The following is a 12571-nucleotide window of genomic DNA, read 5'->3' on the forward strand; positions in this document are numbered from 1 at the left end:
TCTGGTGGGTGGAGCTGGATTTCTTCTCTCTCCTTTAGAAGACAATGGGCTGCTTTTCTGGGTTCCTGATGTCCTCTGCCAGTTGTTTTGTGGACTTGACTCCACGTTCAAATGTTCTTTTGATGAATTTGTGGGGGAGAAAGTGGTCTTGCCATCTTATCCCTCCGCCATCTTGTTCCTTCCTCCCCAGAACACTGGATTCTTATATTCCACTTGGTCGTGGAGTATCTCTTCCCAGCTGCTCCAGCAAGGCGCAGCCGCTGTACCTTACCTTGGACGAGGGGTATCTCCTCAAGGCCGCGCCTCCTGCTTTGAATGTAGATCAGCTCCTCTCGGCCCTCCGGTGACCAAGCAGCCACCGCCTCCTGAACGTGGTACAGCTCCTCTCGGCCACCGCCCTAACCCTGGGCGCGGGGTAGCTCATCTCAGCCACGATTCTGCACGTGGTCGGTTGCGCCGGAGCCGGGCGTCTCCCGCGTCTGCGCCTGCGCCGCCGGAGCCGGGCGTCTCCCGCGTCTGCGCCTGCGCCGCCGGAGCCGGGCGTCTCCCGCGTCTGCCGTTATCCATCACTTTAATGTGCATTTCTTGCTTTATGTTTTTTTGCTAATGACTTATTACTTACTATTTATTTTATACTTAGACTATAAAATTGATGTTAGACAAAAAGCAAATTTGAGTAATTTTCTTATTCAAGTTCAAAATGGATCATACAGCAGCGGAGACAACTTGCAGCATCAACAATGCATTTGGCCCAGGAACTGCTAACCAATGTACAGTGCAGTGGTGGCTCAAAGAGTTTTGTAAAGGAGAAGAGAGCCTTGAAGATGAGGAGTGCGGTGACCAGCCATCGGAAAGTGACAATGACCAACTGATAGCGATCATCAAAGCTGATCCTCTTACAACTACATGAGAAGATGCTGAAGAACTCAGCATGAACCACTCTACAGTCATTTGGCCTTTGAAGCAAATTGGAGAGGTGAAGAGGCTCTCGATAAGTGGGTGCCTCATGAGCTGACCGCAAATCAAGAAAATCATTGTTTTGAAGTGTCATATTCTCTTATTGTGTGCAACAATAACAAACTGTTTCTTGATCAGATTGTGATGCGCAAGAAAATTGGATTTTATATGAAAACCAGCGATGACCAGCTCAGTGGTTGAACCGAGGAGAATAAGCTCCAAAGCACTTCCCAAAGCCAAACTTGCACCAGAAAAAAAGTCATGGTCACTGTTTGGTGGTCTGCTGCCAGTCTGATCCACTCCAGCTTTCTGAATCCTGGCGAAACCATTACATCTGAGAAGTAGGCTCAGCAAATCGATGAGATGCACCAAAACTGAAATTCTTGCAGTAAGAATTGGTCAACATAATGGGTCCAGTTCTCCACAGCATCACATGACCACATGTCGTGCAACCAGTGCTTCAAAAATTGAATGAATTAGGGTATGAGGTTTTGCCTCATCTGCCATATTCACCTGACCGCTCACCAACTAACTACCAATTCTTCAAGCATCTTGACAATTTCCTGCAGGGAAAACGCTTCCACAACCAGCAGGACGCAGAAAATGCTTTCCAAAAGTTTGTTGAATCCTAAAGCATGGATTTTTATGCTTCAGGAATAAACAAACTTATTTCTCATTGGCAAAAATGTGTTGATTGTAATGGTTCGTATTTTGATTAATAAAGATGTGTTTGAGCCTAGTTACAATGATTTGAAATTCACTATCTGAAACCGCAATTACATTTGCACCAGCCTGGTAATTCTGTATTTAATATATCTTCATGCTTCACATATTAAACATTGAGCGGCTCTTTCAGTATCCTGGAGATGCATGCTTTTGTGTGTGTGTGTGCATGCTCAGTTGTGTCCAACTCTTTGTGACCCCATGGACTGTAGCCCACCAGGCTCCTCTGTACATGAGATTTTTCAGGCAAGAATACCGGAGTGGGTTGCCATTTCCTTCTCCAGGGGATCTTCCCAACTCAGGAATCGAACCCACATCTCTTGCTTCTCCTGCATTGGCAGAATAATTGGTAAATGGTCAATAATATTTTGTGTTACAACCAATGAAACATATTTACAGAGACGTGCCTGGCATTAGCTTATAATTAAAAGTCTACTCTGTGACCAGGAATAAAAACAGCCCAGCTTATGTAAACCAGATAAGATTTAAGCTGATCCTTGTTCTAACCGCCTGTGCTATTTGCAGTACTAAATCATGCTGGATTTGCAATGCAAAGCTCTGTAAAGCAGTGTCTGTGCCCCAGCATTCTGAAAGGAAAAAGAAAGATAAGTGTTCAGTTCTACCTCCTATAAAGCCTTAGTATAGAGCGGGGCCTCTGTTTTTAAACATTTCCCAGGAATTATCTGCTACAGCAACTGGCCAGCTGGCCATTTCTCTCCTGTGTCCATCCTTACACTTTTGGTGATTACCCTCCATTGAACATTGGAACCTATGAATGGATTTCATCTCCTGTTAAAATGTTCACCAGGCAACCTGAGATGAGGCACACAATTTACTTAATATTGATTTCTTTCTGAAGACAGCCCCATTAAAATAATAACAAATGATGGAAAGTGGCTGCACAAGACATATTGGGGGTAATAAAATATGGAGCATAGTATGCATGTATTCAAAGTGGAATGTCATCTCCACAATGGCAGGGATTTTTCTCCCTTTTGTTGACAGATGTTCTCCCAAGTGTAGGGCTCCATAAATATTTACAGGATAAATGGTTTGTATGACAAAGACCTTACTTACTAACTTACAAGGTTATAAATCCTGCTTTGCTTAGTATTGTTTATACATCCTGGTGGTTCACTATCCCCAAGCCTTTGTAAGGACCAGGATGGAGCCCCTAGCTGTGTTCATTGCACAGCAACCACGTGGGATTTGCAGATGCTGAAATCTAAGGAGGTGGCTTTGGGGAGTGTACTTAACAGAGTAAAGGTGTCACTCTAATACTTGACTCTCCTCTCCTCTTCAGCCTCAGAGCCAGCCCCTCCTGAGATCCGTTCTTCCTCTTCCTCCTTCCCCTGGCCCTAAAATGAAAATTGAAAGCAGCCACAGAGATGCTTGTGTTCATCCTGGCTGCCTGGCCCCTAAAGGGGTGGGAGGGCTGACAGCTCCCTCCAGCATACTTGCATGCCCAAGTCACCCCAAATCTCCTTTTTAAAAAATCATTTTGTGTGTTTCTTGGTACCACTGTTCATCGGTGTCTAACACAGAACTTATTTTGCACTGGATTGTAATCTTATATATTACGAGGTAAATATAACCATCTGTGAAACTTAAGATAAAAGAAACCTCAAAAGTAAAAAAAAAAAAGTGGAATTAAGGGAGTTATGATCTATAATTATAAAGTATAGTGAAGGAGAAACAGCTCACAAAATGAAGGACCTGTGCAACAGAAATCTGTATATGACATGAGTAATCTCTGGGCTTGAACGTTCATTTCTGATCGTGGAAATGGTTTATGCAGAGGCTTGAAAGTCATTTGTCAGGATGTCGGTTCTTTAAGAATAGAGGTCCCTTCCATTTAAGCTCAGAAAGTATGATTTTGTGTGTTTCTTGGTACCACTGTTCATCGGTGTCTAACACAGAACTTATTTTGCACTGGATTGTAATCTTATATATTACGAGGTAAATATAACCATCTGTGAAACTTAAGATAAAAGAAACCTCAAAAGTAAAAAAAAAATAAAAAATCATTTTTTTAATTGAAGAATAACTGCTTTACAGTATTGTGTTGGCTTCTGCCAAACATCAACACAAATCAGCCATAGGTACACCCATGCTCCCTCCCTCTCCCTCCCACCTTCCTCCGCATCCCACCACTCTAGGTTGTTCCAGACCCCCGGGGTTGAGTTCCCTGAGTCATACAGCAAATTCCCATTGGCTATCTATTTTACCTATGGTAATATGTTTCTGTGTTACTCTCTCCCTACATCTCACCCAAATCTCCTTTTTTAATGTGTTGTTTATATAGAAAGGGATTCTTTTGGAATCTTAGGATATAGCTTTCCTAAAGATCCCTGGCTAAAACTGTTTCTGAAAAGATACCAGAAAACAAGAAACCAGAATTGTTTTCCCTTCAAAGTATCTGAAAGCACAGTGTCACCATGATGGAACCACTTCGAACACGATCATGCAGAGAATTCCTTCCAGTGCCCCAATGATACATGGGAAAGAAGGAAAGTTAGATGCATATTTATAAACCGTCATGAACCAGAAAGGCCCCAGGAACTTATTTGGTCAGCTGCCTCATTTTTTAAATTAAAAAAAAATTTTTTTATTTTTGTCTATGCTGGGTCTTCATTGCTGTGCAAGCTTTTCTCTAGTTGCAGAGAGCCAGGGGTACTCTCTAGTTGCAGAGCAGGGCCTTTTCATTTCGGTGGCTTCTCTTGTTGTGGAGCACAGATTCTAGGCACTCGGGCTTCAGTAGTTGTGGACCCCAGGCTCTAGAACACGCCAGTTTACCTGCTCCATGGCATGTGGAGTCTCTGGAACAAGACTCGAACCCGTGTCTCCTGAACTGGCAGGTGGACTCTTTACCTCTGAGCCACCAGGGCAGCCCCAGCTAACTCATTTTACCAATGAAGACTGTGCAAGCGGAGAGGTTACATCACTCACTTAGGGCCATACAATCACAAAACCAAAAATTCCAAATTTCCCCACCATGCTCATCCAGTCCACCCCACTACCCCAATACCTTTAGGTTTTATTTTGCATGCAGAGAAGGTACCATTTATGGCTTTAGCTTCCTTTAGACCCTAGGAACACATTTATTAAAAATGTATTTTAAGGTATTGGGGGAAAAAGAAGACTAAATGATCTGCCTTCTCTCCCCCACTCTGACCTTCAAGGCACCCGTCATTCCCACAGGCCCATGGCAAAGAAACCCTTTCAGCTTATTCTGTCCAAAATATCTAGGCAAAAGAGTTATTAAGCCTTAAAATGTCACAAATGGTTCAGATACTGTTCTTCTAGGACCATTTTCATGAATAGCTCTCTCTCAAGTGACAGGGCAGGTGGTACATAATACAGTTACTTAAGTTGAGGTGACAGTGGTTCCTGGTATAGAAGGTGATTGCTTCACAGAACTTATTGCTGAGGCTCCCACAAGTCACCTCGCTGTCTCCCCACATCAGTTTTGAGGGTTTGAGGATCTACTGTCCTGGGGCAGCTTGGAGAGTATCCCCTGTCCCTGACCTGGAGCAGGATAAGTGCAAGGAGTAGGGAGGTCACACAGGGCAGTGGCAGCAAGGTGACAGTGTGTTTGCTAGGCTTTGGGCTCTAGGATAGCACTTAACAAGAAAAGTCGATCACAACCTTGTGAGTACTTCCAGCACTAAAAACTGGATTTGAATTTGTCCACTCAGGCAGGCAGTTTCACTGTAAAGAGCTCCGGAGCTAGAGTTTTCCATGGAAACAGAGGAGTATGTGGGCAAAAATTGCTTTACAGGGAAATGAATGTTAGCAGTGCTGTTATGTTGCCACTTTATGGCCGCCCAGTTGATGTGAGTTTGTAAGTAATCCAGTGAACACTCACTTTAAGAGAGGAAATCTCTCATAACAAAAGACTTATGGAGATAGGTGGTCCTGGTTGTGGTACAGATGCCCAGTGATGTCCAAACCCCCCAGGATCTTTCTCGTCTATTGTTCTTTGAATATTGGCATGTCATCCACGAGCTTATTGCCTCAGGATGCAAAATGGCTGCTATAGCTCCAGGCCTCACATAAACATTCAAGGCACCAAAAAGAGGAAAGGCCGGAAAAGCCAAGTGTGTCCATTTTACTTCCATTTATGCTGAAATCAAGAGCTTTCAAGGAAGCTCCCACCTCAGCAGATTTCCCCATTGATCAAAATGAGGTCACATAGCCAACTCTAGCTTCACGGACTGCTGAGAACTGAATATCTGGCAAGGGACAGTGGGGACAACTGACATGATTGACTAAGGCTGATATTCACTATGACCTAGAGCTAAATACAATGTCGGCTTAATAAAATTGGAATTTGCTAATTGGAACTGCTTTTTTGTTTTTGCTTTTTTTAAAAAAAAATAAAGTGTAGCTGATTTACAGTGTTGTGTTAATTTCTGCTATACAGCAAAGTGACTCAGTTTTATATATACACACACATTGTTTTTCAAATTCTTTTCCATTCTGGTTTATCACAGGATATTGAGTATAGTTCTCTGTGCTATACTATAGAATCTTGTTATTTATCCATTCTATATATACCAGTTTGCATCTGCTAACCCCAAATGGGAACTGCTTTTTTAAAACAGGTCTCACTGTCACCTGAAGGGGTAGATGGGGCAAATCATTGTGAGCCTATTTTTGTAGAAAAGGCAGCTCAGGCTCTGAGACATTTCATGTCTTCAAGGAAACAGAACAAAATCATCTAGTGACACTTGCTGCAGACTGGGTTACCAGGTACTTACAATAAATCTTTCAAGCCGGCAGTCAGTCTGCAGGAATGGGGTAAAACCTGTTTTGCTTTTCTGGTTCCCAGTGTTTTCCTGGCTTGGGTGTCTCGACATGAGAAGGGAAAATAAACAACTTTGAAACAGTGTCTAGGACCAAATATTTGCAAGTGAAATTCCCTGCCGAATCCCTTTGATGATTGGAAGATAATCATTAACTAGAGTAACTTACCTCCCGTTCCTCATTGCCCAGCATAATAATGGTCATAGAGCATCAGGAAAACTAGAAGCAAGGGACTTGCTCCTTCTGCACCAGCACACGCACGCTATTTGGAGACTAATTAAGTTAAATAACAAACCTGGCTACATTGGCTAAGAGAGCTCCCCACTGGGGTTTTCAGATTTTGGAGGGACTTTTCCTCCACACTGCAAAATGGAAGAGAATTTCCCATTGTTATCGCTTCTCTTTCCTGGGTTCTGGTCTTTGAAATTACAGCTGCAGTGTTCTTGCCTTTGGGACACGCTCTTGCTTCCTCGAACGTTCTTTGGGAACTTCCTACAGTTCCTTCCATCAAAGTTCTCACCCTTTCCAAGAGACATCCTCTCCTGCAGCCAACCTCCCTGCTCCCATAACCACTTCCTGCTTCAGGTGTGGTCTAGGTGAGGTCAGCAACCTCACCTGGGAGCTTGTTAGAACTATAGAGTCCTGGTCCCATCCCGGACTCACGGAATCAGAATCTGCATAATTTTAACAAGAGCACCAGGTAATCTGTGTGCATGTTGCAATTTGAGAAGCCTGGCCATAATACACAGGGTTTTCTCCGTCCCACCACTTAAAATACCTTCTCTCCCTCCCCCCATCTCCTTTCATTTATTCACTTCCTAACTGTCCTTCAAAGCTTAGCTCATGTCCCTCTCCCTCTGTGAAGCCCTCAATATTCTCTCCCTCCACCTTACCCCTATAGGTCATGACTTTGAGAATTTAAACAAATGCAAAATATTTCATTATTTAAATGATTCAGATGTTAAGTCTATTTATTGAGATTATATCTTGTCTTGGGACTTCCCTGGTGGACCAGTGGTTAAGACTTCAGCTTCCATTGCAGAGGGTGCTGGCTCAATCCGTAATCAAGGAGCCAAGATTTCACGTGGCTCAGTTCAGTGGCTCAGTTGTGTCTGACTCTGCGACCCCATGAATTGCAGCATGCCAGGCCTCCCTGTCCATCACCAACTCCCGGAGCTTACTCAAACTCATGTCCATCGAGTCGGTGATGCCATCCAGCTATCTCATCCTCTGTCATCCCCTTCTCCTCCTGCCCCCAATCCCTTCCAGCATCAGAGTCTTTTCCAATGAGTCAACTCTTCCCATGAGGTGGCCAAAGTATTGCAGTTTCAGCTTTAGCATCAGTCCTTCCAATGAACACCCAGGACTGATTTTTAGGATGGACTGGTTGGACCTCCTTGCAGTTCAAGGGACTCTCAAGAGTCTTCTCCAGCACCACAGTTCAAAAGCGTCAATTCTTCGGCGATCAGCTTTCTTCATAGTCCAACTCTCACATCCATACATGACCACTGGAAAAACCATAGCCTTGACTAGACGGACTTTTGTTGGCAAAGTAATATCTCTACTTTTTAATATGCTATCTAGATTGGTCATAACTTTCCTTCCAAGGAGTAAGCGTCTTTTAATTTCATGGCTGCAATCAGCATCTGCAGTGATTTTGGAGCCCAAAAAAATAAAGTCTCACACTGTTTCCACTGTTTCCCCATCTATTTCCCATGAAGTAATGGGACCAGATGCCATGATCTTTGTTTTCTGAATGTTGAGCTTTAAGCCAACTTTTTCACTCTCCTCTTTCACTTTCATCAAGAGGCTTTTGAGTTCCTCTTCACTTTCTGCCATAAGGGTGGTGTCATCTGCATATGTGAGATTATTGATATTTCTCCCGGCAAACTTGATTCCAGCTTGTGCTTCTTCCAGCCCAGTATTTCTCATGATGTACTCTGCATATAAGTTAAATAAGCAGGGTGACAATACAGCCTTGACGTACTCCTTTTCCTATTTGGAACCAGTCTGTTGTTCCATGTCCAGTTCTAACTTGCTTCCTGACCTGCATATAGGTTTCTCAAGAGGCAGGTCAGGTGGTCTGGTATTCCCATCTGTTTCAGAATTTCCCACAGTTTATTGTGATCCACACAGTCAAAGACTTTGGCATAGTCAATAAAGCAGAAATAGATGCCTCACAACCAAAAAACCAAAACATAAAACAGAAGCAATACTGCAATAAGTTCAGTAAAGACTTTAAACAATGGTCCACATCAAAAAAAAAAAAGAAAAATATATCTTCTCTCAAAGTGCCCAGCACAGGCCAAGCACATAATGTAAATTGTCTGATTCATCAATATCTGTTTCCTGTTTGAAAGCCTTCCCTTAGCTGTGCAAGCTTGGTTGCTGAGTCATGTCCCCATAGACTGTAGCCCACCAAGCTCCTCTGTCCATGGAATTTTCCAGGCAAGAACACTGGAGTGGGTTGCCGTTTCCTTCTGCAGTGGGTCTTCCTGACCCAGGGATCAAGTCCATGTCTCCTGCATTAGCAGGCAGATTCTTTACCACTGCACCACCAGGGAAGCCTGCCTCCCTTAGCCGTACCTTATCTCTTTAAGCTTCTTCTGTGTCAAAGCAACTCCTATAAGTTTTTGTCTTCTCAACACCTTACATACATCTCCACCCACTCCAGAGATTTCCTGAAGGCCTGGCTCTTATCTGTAACCTAGTGGCTTGCAACTGAATCAAAGCCCCAAAGAGGCCTCTAACCATTTGTTTGTATTTTGACTTTGTACCCAAAAAAGTTCCCTAACTTCTAAATTTGGACAGGGAATTTTGTTAGAAAAATTTACTTTTGGATATGGGATGTTTTTCTGCTCCACCATGGTACCCACAGGAAACTTGGGATTGCTTCTGTCTCTCTTGTGGACATGCTATGTAGCAGTATCTCTGTTACTGGCCCCAGACCCTGAGACAAGAGCCACATCTCTGAGTCTGCCATCTCCCCAAATTCCAGGTGCGAGGGGGGGCACACATCCTAACTACCTACAATTTTCCAAACCTTTTCAGGAGATTATAGGATCTTTCCTAATGCCTATTGCAAGGGACTGGAGCTAGGACAGCAGGAACTCCACACTGACTTTCAACTTCCTGGTTTCTGTTCCATGTCACCTCTGCCCGCCTTGAACAGCTTTAGCTCCATCCTGACTCTATATAGCCTTCAAGTCTATTGTTTATCTTATCAGCTTTAAGTATTAAAATACCCAGGATCTTAATAACTCAAAAGCCTTTTTTCCTCAGAGCTATTATCTCCATGGGTATCATAAAAAGAAGGAAGAGGGGGACTTCCCTGGTGGTCCAGTAGTTAAGACTCCACACTTCCAGTGCAGGGGATGTGGGTTCAATCCCTTGTCAGGGAGCTAAGATGCCACATGCCGTGCAGTGCAGCTAAAAAAAAAAATTAAAACAAAGAATGAACATATGTATATGTATAATCAAATCACTTTGCTATATACTTGTACAACATGACATTGTAAATCAACTCTACGCCAATAAATTTTTTAAAAAACCTAAAAAAAAGTCATTTTGGTGTTCATTGATCGTCAAATGGCTTTTTTCTTTCTCGAAGCAGAAACTTGTGCTACCACCAGAATGGTGGGGCAAAGGAGTGGGTGAAATACATTGCTGGAGGAAATCACCTCATGTCAGCTAACGACATTAACTGCGTTGGATTCTTTCTCTGTTATGTGTGTGTTTGGCATGATATTGGAGTGACCTTTTGCATTCCATCTGGCTGGGCAGTCACCTACTCAGGGCATTTTGGACTGTTGCTTGCTCGTGCTGGCCATGGTTGATAGCAGGCTAGCAAAGACCGCCACTTCAGAGGGCCTGTGGGTGGGACACTTCACTCTGAAAAGGGGTCTGTGGTGAGGCAGGCTTTCTGTGGCTTAGCCCATTGCGTTTATTTCCTTAACAAAGATAGTGTATACTCGTAGGGAGCTGGTTGCATCAGAGCTCGACCTTTAGGTTGGGGCCAAGCAACATAGCATGAGCTTTATTGTGCACTCATCTCTTCATGCTCACAGCCCAGCCCCATAGGACTCTTTCACAACAGACACCTCTGTTAATGAAACTATTTACACCAAACCACCAGAGACTTGCTTTGCATGTTTGACATATCTTAATTTATTTCAATTCAGTGTAAAAAAATTATTTAAAGAACTAAATCCAAATATGCTGTCACTTATATGTAGAATCTAAAATATGTCACAAATGAACCTATCTTTGAAACAGAGAGATTCATGACATAGAGAACAGACTTGTGGTTGCCAAGGCAGGGGTGGGTTGGGGGAGGGGTGGATTGGGAGCATGGGATTAGCAGATGCAAATGATCACAGACAGAATGGATAATCAACAAAGTCCTACTGTGGTAGCACAGGGAACTATGTTCAATACCCTGTGATTACTGTAATGGAAAAGAATATAAAAAGAACGTATATATGTATATAACTGAATCAATTAGCTGTACAGCAGAAATTAACACAGCACTGGAAATCAACTATAGTAAAAAAAAATAATAATACTTAGAAAAGAGAACCAAGTCCATCCAAGACATCAGTACGCAAATAACCTTATTACATACTACAAATACAGGAGAGGGAATTTGGGTGTGTTTTGATAAAGGCCTAATGGGCAGGGAGCCCCTCTCTGCCACCTGCAGTCACTCTTTTCCCCCCAGTGGAAATGCTAATGCTGTTTCCTCATTCCTAAGGCTTCAGCAGGTTTCAGAAGCTGGGAGGCCATCTTCATCGAGGTATGTGGGCTCAAGTGTTACTCTGCGCTGGGAGTGGGACATGGAGGAATATTGGAGAGGGCAGACCTATGAGAGAACATGAAGTAGCCACTGTCCACACCCCCCCACCCCGGCACCATGTCATCTCCTTCCTTCCTAATGTAATGTGCGTTGGGGGGAAGGGTGGTGAGACCAGGACCCTCTTCCTCGATGGTCTCCTCCGCACACTTTTCACGAGCACTCTTCACTTTTTATTTGCTGATCAATAAAGCCAAGGGTAGGTCTTGCCTGTTCCCAGCGATAAAGAACTGCACGCATAACTGGTCTTTATCCAGCCCAACAAGCACCGTTTCTCTTTGTTTTTCACAGTGTTTCTGAGAGATAAGAGGAAACCGCCCAGACATGATGCATGACCGGGGAGGTTTTGCAATATTTTATAAACTCATTCTCTATTGGGAGCTGTGGATTAGGGGTGGAAAGGAAAAGAGAGGGCACCACATAGAACCAAAGTTGATTTTTTTTTCTGGGTTAAAAACAAGCAGGTGGATGGGACTTCCCTTGGTGGTCCAGTGTGGTTAGGACACCACACTTTCACTGCAGGGGGTGAAGGCTCAATCCCTGGTCAGAGAACTAAGATCTCCTATGTTGCACTGTGTGGTCAAAAAATAGAGAAAAAAGAAAAACAAGCAGGTGGAGGAAAAAGAGACATGAATATATGTTCAACGGAGGAAAAAGTAATCCAGTTTTCAATTACCAGCATGGAAGTCAAATAGGGAGAACTTGAGTCATTCAAATGAGTACATACCCTGAAACTCCAGTGGTCTTTTCCTGTCACAAAAACTGCCTCTGTTGTATGGATTCAAGACCAGTAGAGGCAAACAGGACCTCAGTTCAGGTGAAGAGCCAAATATATTCCTAGGGAATTATGGATGGTACCAGGACAGACTCCTTTTAAGTTCATGCCTTTTGAGGTTCTTGGCAAGTTTCTGAGAGTGAGCCAGGATGGCGGGGTTGATATGAGACTGATAATGCAAGATATTAGGTAGAGTCAGACCAAATGTGAGATCAGCTGATGCCAATAAAGGCACAGAGAAAGATGATTTTAGTGGCAAATTAAAATTTTTGTAGCAATTTGATAGATACAGAGTGGAAAATAGAAATAGGCTGTTCAGCTAAGGAAAGACCTGGGGCTAAGCCTGGAAATGATGGTGGGAAGGTGTTGGAAGATAGGTCTTTGGGAATGTTAGACAGGAAGGAGTAAACCCAAGAGGCAAAGATAGATATCTATTAAAAGAGAAATTTTAGTTG

General features: G+C 43.3%; 1 protein-coding gene across 1 annotated transcript in view; it reads left to right on the plus strand.

Annotated features, from left to right (window-relative positions):
- LANCL3 (LanC like family member 3) overlaps positions 1–12571 on the plus strand; it is a 118968-nt gene that overhangs the window by 78017 nt on the left and 28380 nt on the right. The gene's annotated exons all lie outside the window — the stretch shown is intronic.

This window comes from Moschus berezovskii, chromosome X (genome assembly GCF_049115385.1).
Source record: "Moschus berezovskii isolate FMDL1 chromosome X, NW_MosBer_1.0, whole genome shotgun sequence".
Lineage (NCBI taxonomy): Eukaryota > Metazoa > Chordata > Mammalia > Artiodactyla > Moschidae > Moschus > Moschus berezovskii.